The sequence below is a fragment of the Rhinolophus sinicus genome, linkage group LG01 (genome assembly GCF_036562045.2).
Source record: "Rhinolophus sinicus isolate RSC01 linkage group LG01, ASM3656204v1, whole genome shotgun sequence".
Taxonomy (NCBI): domain Eukaryota; kingdom Metazoa; phylum Chordata; class Mammalia; order Chiroptera; family Rhinolophidae; genus Rhinolophus; species Rhinolophus sinicus.
Genome location: NC_133751.1, coordinates 194,163,396 through 194,175,563, shown reverse-complemented (window position 1 = coordinate 194,175,563; position 12,168 = coordinate 194,163,396).

Below are 12,168 nucleotides of genomic sequence, written 5' to 3'. Positions count from 1 at the left end.
AAACAGAAAGGACATACCTTGCGCTAATGCCCATTGAGTTGAGGGGATAAAACTCTGGTGTTTACTCTCAGCACTGTTAATATCTCAAATGAATACTAATCAGAGATGTTTATTGAAAACGAGAAGGATGCCATTTTCCACTGATTTTCTCCTGTCATCTGAACGACCTTGCACTTAAGAACTGCAAGGCAAGAATTTATTCAGTCTCCAGGAAATTGGGGAAGTTTAAATTAGCAAATTCAAGCACCCTTTGGAAAATATAGAACAAAACACTGAGGAAGAAGCAAAAAGTAACATTTGGCAGGAAAAGAGGACACAGGCTTAACTTTCTTAAAAGCCTGACATTGCTTTTACAACACAAAAGAGCAGAAGGAAAATTGCATTTTCTGGTGACTTGGACCACAGGGCTGACCTTCCCACAGAACTGGTCAGAGGAGTATGGAAGGGCTTTGGCGTGTCCCTTCCCTGCCTCCCACTCCCTGCAAGAATGCCTGTCAGCCCTGCCAGAGCCTAGGAGCTCCCCATGCACTCACTCCATGACGTCGTGGGCCCCTTCATTGAGAGCGCGCATGAAACCCTCTCCTGGCCCTTTCTCCAGCACACTAGAGTGAACAAGCACCAGGGTGCCCCCTTCTCACTGTTACTGCTTTCCAGGACAGCTCTCATCTCTCTTTGTCAAACGCTCCTCCAGGTGAAACATCACTGGGTCCTTGAGTGAAGTGGCTTTGCCAAACACTAGACCCCACCCTTGATATCCTGGTCAACATTTCCACCCTTTTCAGCCCAAGCATTTCTTTGAAGCAAAAGCTTGAAAAAGCAAATGCCTCCCATACCCCCACGAATACCATGGCAAGCTATTAATGATCAATCACCCTTTGCATGTAGGAAAGCAAAGCACCTACAGCAGACCTTGAAGACAAAGGTTAAGGCTGAGAGAGGAATAAAGTACTGGACCAGTCGGGAGTACAAATGAGAACAAATGTGAAAGAAGGAGGAGGAATGACAAGAAATAACTTAGCCTCCATCATAATTTTACCCAAAATGGATTACACACACACACACACACACACACACACACACACACACTCATTAAGTAGCCCAGACAAGCAGCCAAATAGTTCAGTGCACCACCTGATGTCTTCCTTCTGACCATTAGTGGATCCTGCATTTTCTCCATTTTAACAGCTTAATCACTGACCCATCATCTTCTCTCCATATGGACTCAGAGACAGTGTTTGGTTAAAGAGCTTCAATCTCTTACAAGCAGCCCCATAAAGATAAGTGGAAATATCAAAATTCTCTGTGAACTAAAACCTCAGTCTGCAAACATTCCTCACATACAATACTTTCTAATGGTGACCAGGAGCCAGATGGAATAACCTAATAAAAGTTAAAACCAGGGGCAGGCAGAGCTCTAATGCATATAGTCAAGTAAGCTATTCTGATATGGAAATTTCCTTTGCAGAATTGAATAGGTTCCATGGGCATTTTCCAGACTTTAATCTCTCCAGTTGCTTTTTCAACTCCAAGTTTCCATCATCATGCCCCTCCCCTACCCAGGAATCTGTCCTATCACCCATGAATGAAATCAGCTAATTTTTCAAGTCTTTTGTTATTAGTCTTAAGGTTATTAAGAAAAAGCAAAGCCTTCTTCTGACTGTGAATGTCAAATTCATTTCAATCAGGTATTTACCTTTTGTCTAATGTAATTAAAACAAGAACCATTTTCCCTTGCATGCTGTTGAGTCCTAAATATTACATTATTTCAACTGGTTTTCTTATATTGCACTAATGAGCAAAATACCCCTGCCTCAAACAAGTGGAGACAAGGAGAACGAAAGGGGGAATGTTGAACATGGTAGTAGGAGGAAGTGAGATATGCATTCCTCAGTCATCTCCTTTGGTGAGAAAATTATGACTATGTTTCAATTGCATATCAACTTTACAAAGCATTTGTACGCAAATGACCTTGAGTTTCACAACGCACTGCAGAGTAGGCAGACAGGTCGTACTTGTCCCCATTTTACACACAAGAAATTTAAGGGTCAGAGAAGTCAAGGAATTTGTCCCGTGTCAGGTCACAGATCCAAACATAGTCCAGCCTGTATTTGGGTCCCACATGTCATTCTTTTGAAAATCTACTAGACCTGCCCGGCTCTGGCTTTCTTGCAAAATTGGAGATCCTAACCAATGCTATGCACTCCGGCTACGCAAACTCTCCTGGCTGAGTCCCTCTCCTGACTTTGGATTCCTTGCCTGCCCGATGTCAGCACCAACACCATTAATACCTATAAAAGTATCTGAACGCTCCTCCACTCACCTCTTCAGCCAGCCCTCATCTGGGCAAGTAACCTAATAAATCAAGACCCACTAAAACATTCTCAATGGAGCCCAAAGAGCTTACGTACCTTGCCAAGGTCCACGACTAGTTTGTAGTAGCACTAGAATTTGAACCCAAAACAGGGTTCATCCCAGGCCTTATTAAAGACATGATGAAGTAGACACGCCCAGAAATCCCTGGTGACACCACTTGGGAAGTTACATCTTCTGTAGGCATTTTAAAGTTGAAAATTATCAGTGGAAAGAGACTCGTGAACCTTATAATCTGCCATGCATGGGTGTCAGGAGACAAGCCTTTAGGATTCCCCAGACAGAAGTAGCAGTCTTACACTCAGAGTGGTCCTGTCACAGGCGATGAGGACATCCTTTCCGATCGCCACCAAGTTCCATGGAGACCTCCAGGTTCTGGATTTACCCAGAACCTATCTCAGAACCTCAGTGTGAACCGAGTGACTGACCCCTCTCTTCCCACACCGACTGCCCTGCCTCTCATATCACACATTAAACCTGAAGCTCGTTCATATCCAGCAGGTACAGCCCTGGCATGCCCCTGACTCTGCGTCTGCCCAGTGCCTTCAAAAATACACATCTAAGGGAAATTAAATTTCCCTTACAGCTATACCCTCAACAAAATGGAGAGAATATTCCAGATTGCTCTGTGGAAGCCTGTGATTCAGATGAACATTGTGTCAAATACAGATACACATCAAGCCCGGTGCATAGTTACGACGTGACAACTTGATCATGGTAATGATGGCTCCAATCACCACTTCCTGAGCTTCGACTCCCTGCCACACACAGAGGTAATCCCTTTAGTAACATTATCTTCTTTCCTCCTCATTAACCTCTGAGGTAGGTATTATTATTCCCAATGCAGGTGAGAAAACCAGGGCCTATCACGAATAAGAAACGTGCCCATGGTTACATAGGGGTCTAGCCAGGATTCAATTCCCGTCCGCCTGATCAAAAGTCCTGGGCTCCTAAGTGGTGGGCACTCTCATTAAGATGGACCTAGGCCATGAGAATAACTCAAATGCTCGAGACTGGCTGAAACAAAACACAAATATGCAAGTGCTCATTTCCAATTCCCAGCCTATATATACCATGATGCTGGATCCTGGCAGACAGACAGACACGGAAAACAAGCCCCTTTTCAGAGCAGTTTCTGTTCTGGGGCCAATTCTAAATACCATATAGCCAGACTTTCTCTGTGTATTTTTGGAACCCTCTCAGGCATAACAGGAATGAAAACACTCATCCACTGTAGGGGAACTGGAGATGAAGTGTGGAAGAAATGCTCAGAAAGCAGTGCTGGCGTGGGGGTGGGGAAATGTCGGAGGAGGCGCTGGACCCCTCCTTCCCTGTTTCGGGTAGAGTGGAACCCACCCATCTGACTAGGCCATTTCCCTAGCTTTGGGCTCTTTCTCTAGCTTTTTTGTCCAAATCTTTCTCAATCCGTCTCTGTTCTATGTCTGTCTTCTTTCCTCAATGCATTTTTCCCCGGCGACCACTATACTCAATGGATGGGAAGGGGCCACAGATGGGAGGGTACCTAGAGGAGGGAGACTAGAATACACAAGTTCAAGTTCTGGTGCATCTCATTTCCTTTGCTCCTCCCAACGAAAATCTCTACCCATCAAATAAGAAGATAACGGGAGGGGACAGACAGTGCACCGGCCTAGGAATTAGTAGCTCTGGATTCTAATCCTGACCAACTAAGTCTGTGACCTTGAGCCTCTATTTCTTTGACTATAAAATGGGAGGAAACGGAACCATCTTTCAAGTTTCTTCTCATTTTTGAACCCAAGAATTTCTGAAAATAGTATTACAGAATAATTAGTATCACAAAACAACCAATAATGATAATATTATAACATAATTGGTCTACTCTCTGATGAAGTGACTCCTAGGTGAGAACCAAAGACTCTTAGCTACCCTCCTCCAAGGGAATTAGTGATCCAGTTACTTGTTTAATTTGATCACCGTAAGACCAGGCTAGATAATCCAGACCTTCCAAAGTGGATATTTTTCTCTCAATAGCTCAATCAAATGAATCCGATAATTGCCCGACTTCTGCTTTGAGCAGCAGAGACACACCTAAAGATGACGCTATTATTCTAATTTGAGAAGGGTTTCCAAGCAACAAGTGTGAATAACCTTTTCCATTCAGTGTGCTTGGGCTTTATTTCCACACTAATGTTGATTTTGTCAGACTTCTCAGGCAGAGATACTTAAAGACAAATAAGAATAAAGTTTAAATGCTGGACATTTCTTTTCAATCCATCTTCAAAGTGAATGCTTCTCTTCAGGGGAAGGACAGGTCTTTCATTTGAAGAGCTTATCACCAGTCCTGGGGCAAAGTTACAATCTGTTAACAAAGAACTATTGTAATCAAAGGAATCTAACAGAAAGGTTTCTATTGCCGCTTGCCTGGGAAAGAAAGTTTTTCTTTCCCTAACTAGTTATTAAAGTACTTATGTTTAAATCAGGGATATTTCAGTGACATCAGAATATGGACCAACCCTAAGCCTTTGTGAAAACTTAAATTACTGCTTGAAAATGTTCTGTTAACTTTCAATTTTCTTGTATTTTCTATTTTTTACATACCTTGCTACATTCTTTTAGTGGCTTGTCTCCGTTCAGTTAACCAAAGGAGATTTTTTTTTTTTTTTTTAAGAAGGAACATAGGAACAATGATATTCTTTGAACTTAGTTGAAGGTAACTATTTAGAATTTGCTAAATTAGATAGACTGGGCATTTCAGTTCTATTGAGTGCACTCCTCTGATAAGCCTTTGATGCATATCTCTATTGGCTTGTGGTAAGAGCAAAAATTAAAGGCAGGTGGGGAAAGCAAGCCAGCGCCTAAGAGGCAAATCTAGAACATGTTATAACATTGTTATTATTGGCTGGGTCAGGGCTCTGCATCTTTCCCCTGCATCAGGAGTGGGGGGTTGTTTGGCGACACAGAGGGAGCCCCTTATTGGATTCATATTGGGCTGACAGTGGGAGCCTGCCCGGAGCTGCTGCCACGCAGGAAAAGAGTATATCCTGGTGGCAGAAAAAAAGAACATGGCAGAGGGAGGAGGTTGTGCGCACAGCTTTGGAAGGTAGTGATTTTCTGATTTTTCTATACACTTGAACAACATGTACCTTCTGTAAAAGTCATGGTGATTGGTGTTTAAATGGACACCCCACTTTAGAAGTTGGAATCATTGTTTCCCTGCTATGTGGGAGATATTCACCAAGTTGGATTCCAAGGTGACTATAGAAATTCCAAATGTGATAAAGATCAGAGGTTTCTACAAAAAGGCAACTTTTTGTTCTGCTCTTGTGCTTGTTCCCTTCCCTCTCCTCCTTTCCTGAAACTGAGTGGTTGGAGAAAAGAAATGAAAAAAGGATGCAGAGAAGGGGAGGGGAAAGCAAGTTTAGAGAGCTGGCTTTCGTCCTCGTCTTGGTCATCCCAGAGGCATCAGCAGCAGCTAGCCCGGCTGCCTTGAAATTTCTAACTCCCCACTGCCTTACTCTTTAGATTTATCCGTGTTTCCCAGTCAGCAGTCTTTACAACTCAAACAAAACATTTGTAAGAGCTCAAACAGGCCCAATTCACGCTCTGAGACTCGGACACACCCTGGGGGAAAAGGTTTGCCTTCTCTGTCAAAGTCAAGGTACAGTACTTTTGCATACAGGAAAAGAATAAGGGGAATTTGTTTCACATATCTCACGCCTGAACTATTTGTGCATAAACTTTGGTAGGCACCTGAGGGGGAAAAAAAAGTATGTGTCAGAACGCTGAGCAATGTGCTGGCTTTCTGGAAGCAACTACCCCTTTTTGCTGAGTCATCCCCATAAAACCATTTCTAGGAGGCATTAGCCAACACTGCAGGTGCTGGAGGCTGCCCAGGGGATGCTGTGTTGAGAACAGCCCAGGACACTATACATGTGGGGTCTCTACTCCCGCTCCCTGCATAAGAACGCAGGATATGGTGAGGCCAAAAAGGAACACCAATGGAGCCATAGATAGGGGAGTCACACCACTATACTCTCGCTGGTGCCTGGGTTGGAGACACAGGAAGCAAGCTCTGTAATCCGCACTTCTCCACCAACCCACCAACCCCACTTGCTAGCTGCAATCCCCCGTCCCCTTCACTGCCAACCAACCCCCCAACCCCCAGCATAGCCACAGCAGTTATATTAGTGGCTAATGGCTAACGGTAGCAGGTGATGGCCACCTAATAACCGAGCCAGCACCTTTCCACATGAGGTGGAGAGCCTGGAAACTGCTTTCTGGGACTCGGTCCCCACAACACAGTCATGGTACACTTGTAGATGGGGCACTTGGCTGTGAGCTCCATGGTATCACCGAGGACACTCTATGCCCAGAAATTGGACATGGAGCGATCTCTGTGGTGCGAATGCTAAGCTGAGACCCACGGTGGGGAATCCTGGAGGCACCACGGCTCTCTCCTGCTCTGTACTCCATCCCCACATTATACTTGACTTTTGCTGCCACTCAGGGCACTGAGGAGCCACAGAAGTGTGTATGGGACAGGATGAGATGCTTCATGCATGCACATCCCTTAGTAAAAGGAACTCCACCTTTCTCCTGGTCATAGGAAACCTCTGGGGTCCAAGTTGCACTTTCACATCACCTCCTGTGTCCTGCCCTTCTGACCCCTTCTCTTTTGTTTCCTCCCATACTGAAAACAGCTAACCTTCATACTGGGGGGGCTTTATATGGATTAACTCAATTGACCATGTTTGATCCCCATTTTAACAATGAGGAAATTGAAACTGGAAGGTTAGCAACCTGCCCAAGATCACAGAGCTAAAAAATAAGGATTTGAAGGCAAACTTACAAACTGCCCAAACGTACACCCATAAAGCATTATACCCTGTTGTTGAGATATTGATCACATCAGAGTGGCCCTTGATATTCACGTAAAGCCCAAGTAAAAAGGGGCGGGGTGGGGGGCAGTACAGGGGGACGGGGCACGTAGGTTCACACCACAACATTAAGCTGGCTAGAAACTTGGAAAACAGTCAGCAAGACAGACGTTGCTGCATGCATCACGTACCTTCCCTTAGCGCAGGACTTCCGGGCGGGTGGTCTGCAGACCATCAGCTTCCAAATCACTGGGGAAGCTTGTTAAATAAAGATCCTTGCTCCTGGGCCCTACCCCACACCTGCTCACTCAGATCGTTGAGGTTGGAGCCCAAGGACCTATATGTTCAGTGAGCTCCGCAGGTGACTCTTATATACACTAACATTTGAGAACCACAAAAATTCCCAATGATCTATAGAAGAACATCTGTTGGCACTAACTTGGTGGGGCGGACGAGCTAAAGAGAGAGGAATTCTTCTATGTTGACCCAATGAAGCATAGATATAGTGGCAACAATCACATTTGAAATAGGATTCATTATCTGTTCCCTGATAAAACATTCTTAGGAAACAAAAAGAAACAACAAATCTCCCCCCCAAAAAAAGTTTTGAAAGTGGGGGGAAACTCAGTTGGTAACTAACTACAAGGCTACTTGGTTTGTTTTGGTTTTCGTTACTTTTTGTTTTGTTTTGCTCGTTTTGTTTTGGATTTTTTTTTTCTCCTTGAAAGATTTTGATGTTTTAGCCTCCAGGGCTCACATTCCTTAAAATGTTCTTGCCTTGCAATTTCCTAGGAAATCTGGGCCAGCGGTCCCACAGGAAGGCTGCCAGGGTTTACCCCAGGGAGCTGCCCACAAGCTCTCAGCGCCCAGGGTGGTGCCAAGCCACTGGGGAATAACCAGCTCTGATCAGTCTCCTGGCCAAGCGGCTGTATTTCAGAAATGTCATGGACACAGAATTTCAGACCTGGAAAAAATGTTGAAAGATTATCCAGTGGAGACCTCCGCTGTTACACACTAGACATGAGGAGATCTGCCAGTACTAAGAACCCTGGTGGGGGCTTTCTCCCCCTAGTCCAGGTTCTGGAAAGAACCCACCAGTATTTCCTGAAGTTCATTTATTTGTATATTTCTCCATGATTGTATTTCCTTTCTGCTTCACTTTTCCATCTGTGCTGTTATTAACATTTCTCTTTAAATCAACTCATGTTTTTACCAACATTTATTTGGGAAGCAAACTTTGAGTCAGTACTGTAAATGGAAGAGCAACTTCAGTTGCCAGAAAAAGAGCTCAACCCTTCCTGTCTGAACTCCCTGAAACTCAGGAATCATGTGGATTTAGATAAGGAGGGACCCTGCTAAATTCCAGCTCGATACATCAGCTGCCTGGGGCTCGAAGCCTGGGGCCTGCTCCCTCTTTGTCAAAAGGGGAGATTGGCAAGTGTCAGAGAGCTGTTAGAGCCACACTACTGGTCAACTGAGACTGGCCTTGATTCATCTGGGGATTAAAAGGAGAACGGGAAGGGGAGTGTAATTTAAAACGTAATTTTAAATCTACCTACCGGAGGCTGTCTCCCACCCACCAGTGGGGCCTACACTCCGGGTAAGACCACGCTCCACTGCCCTGTTGCCCCAGGCCATGTCTCCACGTCTCCTCCTTGGCTATTTCTGCTTGTGCTAGACCTTGTCACACAATGGAATTGGCAGAGGCCACCCCTTTCCAGACACAGGCATGAGTGAAGAGGCAGCTTGCTCTCTTCCTTTCTTTCCCCCCACGGTGGCTATCATGCTCCAAAGCAATGAAATGCACACAGGTGAAGGGTCTTAAATTATTCCTCTGCTCAGACATCTTACATGTCTCCTACTGTGTTTCCCTAGCCGGACAATCAAATAAGACCTAGCCGGACAATCAGCTCTAATGCTTCTTTTGGAGCAAAAATTTATATAAGACCTGGTATTATATATTATATTATATTATATTATATTATATTATATTATATTATATTATATTATATTATATTATATTATATTAATTATAAAGACCCAGTCTCATATGATAGTAAAATAAACTGGGTCTTATATTAATTTTTCTCCAAAAGACGCATTAGAGCTGATGGTCTGGCTAGGTCTTATTTTCGGGGAAACACAGTACTACCTATAAAACAAAGCACAAATCTCCTAGCCCAGCATTTAAGGCCCTCTTCCACATGATCCCAACATACTTTTCACAGAATCAAAGGCCCTGAGAGTTCAGGGGATTCAGAGTCCTCTCATTCCAGTGGCTTCTCTGGCCAGCCCTCCAGTACGTCACAATCCACCAGAGATGGTGGCTCTCTGGGGTGCCCATTAAAATCATCTGGGAGCTTTGAAAGCTCCTAAAACCTGGCTGCACCCAAGACCAATTGAATCAGAATCTCTGGGGGTGGGAACAAAAGCATCGCTACTAGTTTTCAAAGTTCCGCAGATGCTATCGGCGCATCCGAGAGAACCACTACTCGTGGGCTACACTTTATGCCTATGGAAATATGATCTCTGGGGATGGGATCCAGGAATCTGTATTTTAAATAAACATTCAGAAGACTGTAATGTGAAGCCAGGACTAGTCTAACTTGAATCATCCACAGATTAAGAAACAAATGCCCCAAGCTGCTAAATCACAGCGCCTACATCAAAAACGGGTTAGTGGCAGAACTGAAAGCAGAATCCATCTATCCAGCTGTCCTCCCTGTCCAATGCTCTTCCCATGATGCACTGCTGCTTTCCCAACTTTTCTCACTCCAGCTCTCATCTATACCTTTTTCTCCAGCCGGGCTCATCTGTCCACAAACCCCTAAATATTCTGGCTGATGGCACGTTGATGCCATTGGCTTCACCGGGAATAGCCATGCCATTCTTTCAAGTTCAACAAAATCCTGACTTGGCTTTCTTTACGGCCATTCCCACTTTCTGCATAAGCTTTCCTAGCCTCCACTCCAGGACACTCCACCTCTCCTTTCTCTCCACCCCTGGAGCACTTAGACTCATGGTTTAGCATTGAGTGATTCTGTAATAATGCAGGATAGACACTCCCAGAGGGCAGAGCCCAGGGCTTATGGTCTCATCTGCCTGGTGCCCTCAGAATGAGCACTCAGCAAATGCTCAGCCATTCCCAGACGGCGGGCCTCATGCTCATTCAAGTATACCTGGTTGAAAATCACCTTTTGGACCCCTTTCAAAAATCTGTTGCAAAGGGGGGAAAAAAGAATTTCCATGTTTCTTTTTTTCTTTTTTAATGGCCTTAAAGGTTTATGTCACTTACCAGCAAGTGGCATTGAACTTGATGCCTGGAAAACTTTTTCAAGAGACCAGCGTGATATGTGCATAGATAATATGCAAGTCGTCTTTTGTGTGCTGTCTTTCAGCAAATGTCAATGGCTTTTCAGAATAACAGACAATGCTGGGCTATTGCAGCACTTGCATGGGTACCGCTAGAAACCACTCAGTCTTACAAATAAGCAGAAAAATCCCCCTAATGCCTCAGGGAACAAAGGAAAATGCAAACATGGCCATTCTCATCATTTACCTCTTTGGCACTTGGCTCAATTGATGTCTTTAAATCAAAAAACACCAACACTTTCAAACTTGGAGTTCAGCTTCAAGATTTCTCATTAAGAAAACTCTTCGGTTTCTAATTGGTTTTTATTAGAGCTTTACTAAGTTGTATGGATATTTTTTTGTGCAAATGAGTGGCCAGGGTATAAATTACCTTGTTAGTGGTTCACCCAGGATTTCATGTTGGTAGAAATGTAAAATGCTACAGTCACTTTGGAAAATAGTCTAGTAGGTCCTCAAAAAGGTTAACCAGAGAGTTACCATATGACCCAGCAATTCCCCTCCTAGGTATATACCCAAGAGAAATGAAACACAAGCCCATACAAAAACTCACACATAAGTATTCATAGCAGCATTATTCATAATAGCTGAAAACAACCCAAATGTCCATCAACTGATGAATCCATAAACAAAATGTGGCATATCCATACACTAGAACATTACTGTCCAGCCATAGAAATAAATGAAGCACTGACACATGCTGCACCATGGATGAACTTTTTTTTTAGTATGAAACACTATTATTTTATTTAATAGTATCAAATACTATTATATTATTTAATAGTATGAAACAAATTTACAATTACCTTAAATGGTGTTTAAAAAAAACATTTGTTTAATTAAGAAGAGCTACATGAAGCCTTTGGGAATCTTTCCTTTTTTTTTTTTAAATTATTGGGGTGACAATTGTTAGTAAAATTACATAGATTTCAGGTGTACAATTCTGTATTACATCATCTATAAATCCCATTGTGTGTTCACCACCCAGTCAGTTCTCCTTCCATCACCATATATTTGGTCCCCCTTACCCTCATCTCCCACCCCCCACACCCTTTACCCTCTGGTAACCACTAAACTATTGTCTGTCTATGAGTTTTTGTTTCTCATTTGTTTGTCTTGTTCTTTTGTTGTTTTGAGTTTATATACCACATATCAGTGAAATCATATGCTTCTCTGCTTTTTCGTGGATGAACTTTGAATACACTATGCCAAGAGAAAGAGGCCAGTTACTGAAGACCACATGGTGTATGATTCCATTCATATGAAATAGGCAAATCCTTGGAAACAGAAAGTCAATTAGTGGTTGCCTAGGGCTGAGCGGGAGAGAGGGGCTGGGGAGACATAGGAAGTGACGGCTAATGGGTACAGGGTTTCTTCTACAAGAGATGAAAATGTTCTAAAATTGATTGTAGTAGTGGTTGCATACCTGAATAAACTAAAAACCATTGAAGCGTACCTTTCAATGGGTGAATTATAAGGTATATGAGTTATATCTTAATAAAACTGTTACATGAGAAAAAAGTGAAGGAAAATAAAAAGACTGACAGTCCCTGTCCCTCTGTATACCTCTTAC